Here is a 7,500-nt window from a genome sequence, read left to right as displayed (position 1 = left end):
CCCCCGTATTTATTTTTATCTCTTTTTCTTTTTTCTCTCTCTAGTTATCTATTTATCTATTTTTGTATCTATCTACCTATCTATATCTATATCTATATCTATATAAATATATACATATACATATATAGATAGAAATACACATATATATATATGTGTGTGTGTGTGTGTGTGTGTGTGTGTGTGTGTGTATGTATGTGTGTGTGTTTGTGTGTGTGTGTGTGTGTGCGTGTTTGCATGTATGTGTATTTATAACAAACTATGGCTGTATCAAACTATCCATCTAGCAAGCTAGCCTTCTAACCATCCATCTCTCTCTCTCTCTCTCTCTCTCAATCTCTCCACTTCCCTCACTCTCCCCCTCCAACACTCACTCTCACTCTTATCCTGAGTCCCTCTTTCCTTTTCCCCTTCCATTTCCTCTTCATCTTCCCCCTTTCCTGTTGTCATTCACACATCGCTCACGCCGCGGGATTTTGACACCAAAGTGTACCCTAACTTCTCCGTCCCAGTTCCAATAACGGATATCCCATTCCGCTCTAAACCTCTTTAGAGTACATTATATTCCACTCTCTCAACCCCCTCCCTCCACCCCTTCATAAGCTAATCTATAACATTTGTAATGCCCCTTTTAAATTTTTCATAATGACTGTTGTAGTCATTATGACCTCTAGTTTGAATCTTTTGTAAAAAAAATATATATATAAATAAATAATTAAATAAATAAATTGTAAAGCTCCTTATAAAAAGAAAAATTAAACCCGTTCACCGCATTTTCAAAACTTATCAAAATTTAGTATAACCTATTCAGTCTGTAAATCTTATCGTAAAACAAAAACAAAAACGTATTTAAAACCCTCTTTCAGAAAACCCCTTTAAACTCTCCCTAACCCCTTATAAAACGACAAACCCCCTTATTAAAAAAACACCCCTTTAAACTCTCCATATCCCCTTATAAAACGACAACCCCCCTTATATATATATATATAAAAACTACTCAAGAACCCCTTAGAAGAACCTTACCTTGTAGTCTATTCATTCTTGACAATGCTCAGTCGTCGCGTACTTAATTCCAGTCCATGAACCTTAATGCTCCTTAATCCATTCCCCTTGTGTCTTCCTTTCCTCCGCTTTGCTTTGGTTCTCCCTTCGCTCCTTCTTCCTGACTGAACAGATTCTTTTTTTAATCTCGCTTTGTCTCTCTTTCGTTCTGTCTGTCTGTTGATTTGTCTCTTTTTTCTCTTTCTGTCTGTCTGTCTGTCTGTTGAATTGTATCCTTTATCTCTCTCTTTCTCTCTCTCTCTCTCACTCTCTCTCTATTTATCTATCTATCTATCTATCTATCTATGTATCTATCTATCTATCTCTCTATGTATCTATCTATCTATCTCTCTATGTATCTATCTATCTATCTATCTTTGTCATTTTATCTGATCAATCTCATCTGATTAATTCATTCCTATTTTATTTACTATTTGTTTGTTTATGTTTGGTTCTGTGTATGTATAGGTGTAGGTGTTGTGTGTGTGCATGTGTGTATGTGTGTCTGTGTGTGTGTGTCCGTACTGTGTGTGCGCACAGACCAATGCGTATTATAAACAAAAATATCGGTTAAATTTTCCTCAACACTACGAACTGAAATTATTCCAGCGATTTACTGTGACGTATTTCGCCATCCAGACAGACACTGAAGTAAAGCTTTTAATTGACATAGGTATATAGAGGGGATCAAAGGGTTATTTGCGTGTGTGTGTGTGTGTGTGTGTGTGTGTGTGTGTGTGTGTGTGTGTGTGTGTGTGTGTGTGTGTGTGTGTGTGTGTGTGTGTGTGTGTGTGTGTGTGTGTGTGTGTGTGTGTGTGTGTCCCGTGTGTCTATCCGCGCCCTTCCTCATCGATGGACAAGGAAAGCAGTCAAATAAACAAATAAACAAGCAAACAAGGGGGAAATACAAATCCACGGAGTTGAACCAGAACAACCGCTAACCCCTACCCCCCCCTCAACCCCCTCAACCCCCCTACCCCACCCCTACCCTTCTCACGTTCACAATTCCTGCGGTTCTGCACGCACGCACGCACGCACGTACACGCATTGTCTTACGCTGTTGCCGGGGACTGAGGGAGAGAGAGGGGAGAGTTAGAGGGGAGAGAGGGAGAGGGAAGAGGAAAGAAGAGAGAGAGAGAGAGAGAATGAGAAAGGGGAGAGAGGATATTGAGAGAGAGAAGAAGGAGAGAGATAAAGAGGAGAGGGAAAAGAGGGGAGAAGGGAATTGAGGAGAGAAGAAAAGAGAGATGGAAAGGCGCGATTGAGAGTGGCACAAGGAAAGAGAGAGGGGAGATTATAAAGTCAGCAGAGAAGAGAGAGGGGACACTGGAAAGTCAGGGGAGAAGAGAGAGGGGAGATTGTAAAGCCAGCAGAGAAGAGAGAGGGGAGACTGAGAAGTCAGGGAAGAAGAGAGAGGGGAGACAGGAAAGTCAGGGTAGAAGAGAGAGGGGAGAGAAAGGGAAGAGAGACCATGGAACACTTTGATGGTAATTTGTCTCGGTCACGAAGTTCTGCCCTCACGCAAGGGCCATGACCGGCGACAGTATAGAACTCCTGTTTTCTCTTTTCCCCCCCCCCCACCCCTTCATCCTATTTTTTCCTTCTCCCTCCCTCCCCCTTCCCCTTCCCCCCTTGTTCCTTTCTCTTCCCCCCTTCCCCTTTCCCCCTTGTCCCTTCCTCTTCCCCCTCCCAACCTCTCCTCCGCCCCCCTTTTCTCCTCTTCATCCCTCCCCCACCCCCCTTTTCCACTCTCTCTCCCTCCCCTTCCCTTGTCCCCAATTTCCCCTCTCCATCCCTTCCCTCCCTATTTTTTTTCAACCAATCTATCCTCGGGTCTTTTGGATGGGGGGGGGGAGTGGGAGAAGGAGGGGAGGGGATCGTAAAGAGAGAATCTTTTGTCAAGGAAATGATATTATGAAATTTCGTGACGTTTCATTTTTTCTTTTCCCTCCTTCCCTCCCTTCCTACCTCCCTCCCTCCCTTCCTACCTCCCTCCCTCCCTCCCTCCCTTCCCTCCCTTCCCTCCTCTCTCCCTATCTTCTTCTCTCCCTCCTAACCCCCTATCGTCTCTCCCTCCTTCCTCCCTCCCTTACCTCCTCTCTCCTTATCTTTTTTTATCCCTCCTCCCTCCCTATCTTCTTCTCTCCCTCCTCCCTCTCTCCCATCCCTCCTCTCTTTCTATCTTCTTCTCTCCTTCCACTCTCCCTTCCCATCTCCTTCCTCTTTCCCTCCCTCTCTCTTTATCCTCTTCCCTCCCTCCTTCCGCCTTCCCTATCTTCTTATTTTCTTCCCTATCTTCCTATCTTTTTATTCATGTCTCCTCTATTTCTCTTTCTATCTCTATTTTTTATAGTTATTCTCTCCTGTTTTCTGTTATATATCTATTATCTCTCTCCTCCTCTATATTTCCTTCCTTCTCTTCCCTCTATACCCCCCCCCCCTCTCTCTCTCTCTCTCTCTCTCTCTCTCTCTCTCTCTCTTCTCTCTCTCTCTCTCTCTCTCTCTCTCTCTCTCTCTCTCTCTCTCTCTCTCTCTCTCTCTCTCTCTCTCTCTCTCTCTCTCTCTCTCTCTCTATCTCTCTATCTATTTTTTCCTTCCCCAGCTGCTCTAGTTTTCTCCCTAATCCTGATTTTCCCTAATCCTACTTCTACGGCCCAGCAATTTCTTTTCTTATCTCAAATTTCTCCATTCCCTCTTTTCCCCCTGGTCTCCCTCTTCCCATACCCCCATTTTTTCCCCTGCTCTACCTCTCCTATCCCGCATTTCCCCCCACAAGTTCTATCTCTCACCCCCATTTCCCCCCATAGTCTCTTTAATTCTCCATTTCTCTTCAAAATCCTTTCATCCGAAACCTATTTCCCACCCACCCACCCACCCACCCACCCACCCCAGCCCTACCTCACCCATTTCTTCCCCTCCCCTCTCTCTCATCTCCCATTCACCCCTGACCTAACTTTCCCATCCCTTAATCCCCCCCCCCTTTTTTCCCTGCAATTAAAAAAAAACAAGCCTTGTGTACTGTGATTGCATAACATTTAACTTCACTTAATTCATCAGACAAATTCCACCGATTTTTAAGTATCTTCACACGAGACCCAAGACCGTGATCATGTTCTTCGTATCAACAGAGATAATTGCATTTTTTCCATTACTTGATCAGATGCAGCTCTATTGCAAGATGTCGTAAGGTGTAAGGTGTATAAAGATATTGTGTTTGTTTACTTATTTGTGTGTGTGTGTGTGTGTGTGTGTGTGTGTGTGTGTGTGTGTGTGTGTGTGTGTGTGTGTGTGTGTGTGTGTGTGTGTGTGTGTGTTTAACTCTCATTTCATTACTTGATTTGATGTGACTAAGGTAAAGGTTAAAAGTGGGTGTTTGTATCAAGTTAATTGGGCCATATGTTATTTCAACTTGATTGCAACTTGAAGTACAAAGTGTAACGTGTTGTTTGTTAGTTGTTTGTCATTAGAGCCTAATTTCATTACTCGATTCGATTTATCTGTCAAACAAGTGAGTTAGATTGTTTTGCAATATGATTTGCAACATGCTTTATTAGTTAGAAAGAGGCGGTATCATTGATTTTTTTTTCTTCTTTTTTATTATAAGGTATTTTCCATTTCATTCGATGTTTATATCAACTAGGAATGTACTAAAGAAAAAATACATAAACCAATATCACTGTCTTATTCAGATTTAGAATATATATCTTTTCTTTCTTTCTTCCTTCCTTTATTTTCCTTTTTTTCTTTTCTTTTTTTTTTTATTACCCAGGAAATGAAATTAAATATGGTAATGATAACACGAACAATAAAAAGGATAAAAGTCTACGACATTGAAAAAAATCAATACAAAATTGCCAACTAACAACATATTGACCCATACTCGTGTTGCACGCACACACATTACAACATATAAATGTATACATAAATTCCCACTCGGACACATACACGCACACGCACACGCAGACGCACACGTACACGCACGAGCCTATAAGTACACAACACAAACACATACCCACAACCATGAACATAAACACGCACATACGGAAACACGCACATACTCAGTGGAAAGCACAAGGAACACACTCAAGCACTCGCATGCACGCAAACGCACGCACAAATGCATACACTAATTACATGTTGATAATCAATGGCAATGGTGGTGCGAATGATTATAATGTTAATGATAATAGGAAAGTAATTATGATCGTGACTATTAAAAGTATTATTACAATGATGATGATAATAATGATAAATGTTATTGTTATAACAATGTTAGTGATAATGGCATTGATAATAATAATGATATTGATGATGATAATGACATTGATGATAATAATGATATTGATAGTCATAATGTTATTAATCATGATACTGATGATAATAAAGCTATGGATAATGATGATGATATTGATAATGATAATGATAATAATAATAATAATAATAATAGTAATGATAATAATGATAATAATAGTAATGATGATAATAATAATAATAATAATAATAATAATAATAACAATAATAACGATAAGAAGAATAAAACTAATAACATCGACAATGAAGACAATAACAATAATAATCCACGAACGAACGGATAAAAGACTATGATCAGCGTACGGAATAAAAAAAAGAAAGAAAGAATAAGAGGAAAAAGGGAAAAAGGAAAGCAGTGATAATCTCGTACTGCAAAATTTGATCACTGGGAATTCTTCGTTCATCAGATTGATTAAAAAATTGCTGAGCTGCGGCCGGCGGAATAGCCTGAGTGGGCGAAGTCAGCGCTAATTCCCTTGGGGGGGGGAGGGGGAGGGGAGCTGGAAGGGGAAGGGGAAGGGTAGGACTGGAGAGGGGCGGAAGGGGAGGGAGGGTGGGGGGATGGGGATGGGGATGGGAAGGGGAGGGGGAGGGAAGGTAGGGGTGGAAAGGGAAAGGGAGGGGGGGAAAGAGTGTTGGAGTGAGTGGAATACAAGGAAGGTTGAAAGGGCTCTATCTCTCTCTCTCTCTATCTATCTATCTATCTATCTATTTATCTATCTATCTCTTTTACATACTCTCTCTCTCTCTCTCTCTCTCTCTCTCTCTCTCTCTCTCTCTCTCTCTCTCTCTCTCTCTCTCTCTCTCTCTTTCTCTCTCTCTCTCTCTCTCTCTCTCTCTCTCTCTCTCTCTCTCTCTCTCTCTCTCTCTCTCTCTCTTCTCTCTCTCTCCTCTCTCTCTCATCTCTCTTCCTCTGTCTATCTCTCTCTCTCTACCTCTCATCTACCTCTCTCTCTCTCTCTCTCTCTCTCTCTCTCTCTCTCTCTCTCTCTCTCTCTCTCTCTCTCTCTCTCTCTCCCCTCCTCTCTCTCTCTCTCTCTCTCTCTCTCTCTCTCTCTCTCTCTCTCTCTCTCTCTCTCTCTCTCTCTCTCTCTCTCTCTATTTCTTTCTCTCTTTCTCTTTCTCTTTGTCCTATCTTTGTGATCTAGAATGATTTATGTTACAGTATCAAAAGAGAACACATACATACACATGGATATATACATGCACATTTATATACACACATCTACATAGATATGAATACGAGTGTGCGTGTGTTTGTGTAGTACAAATGAGTTTTAGATTTTTTTTTAAATGAAAAATTTATTCATTTCAAGTTCAAAAGTTTCATCCAGACTGTGCCTGCAACACATAAGTCACATTTGTGCAATACAAATTATATCATGCGAGACTTTCCATGCAACATGCAACCTGTGTCTGTGTGCAAGACAAGTGCGTGCATCATGCAAAAAAATCCCACTTGTATTGTCATAATCTATACCACCTATTGCAACCTAATGCGCATCCGTCGTTAACCTTGCAAGCATTGATTTTTTTTCTCTCCTTGCAAGATTTTTTTTTCTCTCTCTCTCTTCCTCCTTCCATTTCTTTCGCAACTTCAACAAAGGTCCTTTTGTAGGGGAACAGAAGAACCTTCAAGATTGCAATGAAAAGCAAACACAGATGGAGAGGTGTATGAATACGTGATCGTAGCGTTGGCTTGCACTGCTTCACCTTTCTTCTAGGAACGGGTGTTTGCAATCTCTTATTTTTCTATGATCATTATTTAGAAAATACGATATGACGAAAGGGCAATGAGAACTAATGATTGTTGCAATAAGTGAGTCGATGAAGAACGAATCTTATTGATATTATAAAGCAAAAAGAGAGAGAGGAAGATAAAAAAAAAAATCTAGGGGGTGTGAATAGATAGAGAGATAGACCAAATCAATAAATGTGTAAACAAAAACAGAAATCAAAGAACCCTTAATAAAAAAAAAAGGGGGAAAAACAGGAAAGGATTCCCCCCACCCCCTTTCACCCTACCCACCCCCCACCCCCAAAGAAAAAAAAATCACCATCCGACGCAAAGAAAAGGCAGAAAAAAAAAAATATTCCAATCCCTGACACTCAGACTGTGAAGGCTTGCCAATCAGAGGCAGGGAGTGATTG

The 7,500-nt window shown here is 41.0% G+C and overlaps 1 protein-coding gene across 22 annotated transcripts in view; it reads left to right on the top strand.

Annotated features, from left to right (window-relative positions):
• LOC122253079 (band 7 protein AGAP004871) overlaps window positions 1-7,500 on the top strand; it is a 588,497-nt gene that overhangs the window by 410,228 nt on the left and 170,769 nt on the right. For 2 of the 22 annotated variants that reach the window (XM_043015866.2, XM_043015862.2), the window contains exon 2: window positions 6,968-7,500. This exon is cut by the window's right edge and continues 97 nt beyond it. The exons of the other annotated variants lie outside the window; for them this stretch is intronic. The gene's annotated coding sequence lies outside the window, so the exon portion shown is untranslated. The remainder of the gene's footprint in view (window positions 1-6,967) is intronic. 22 annotated transcript variants of the gene reach the window in all.

This window comes from Penaeus japonicus, unplaced genomic scaffold (genome assembly GCF_977035675.1).
Source record: "Penaeus japonicus unplaced genomic scaffold, GWHDUDI00000001_assembly GWHDUDI00000002, whole genome shotgun sequence".
Classification (NCBI taxonomy): domain Eukaryota; kingdom Metazoa; phylum Arthropoda; class Malacostraca; order Decapoda; family Penaeidae; genus Penaeus; species Penaeus japonicus.
Note: the sequence above shows the minus strand (reverse complement) of the source record. Positions and strands in the feature narration are given on the sequence as shown.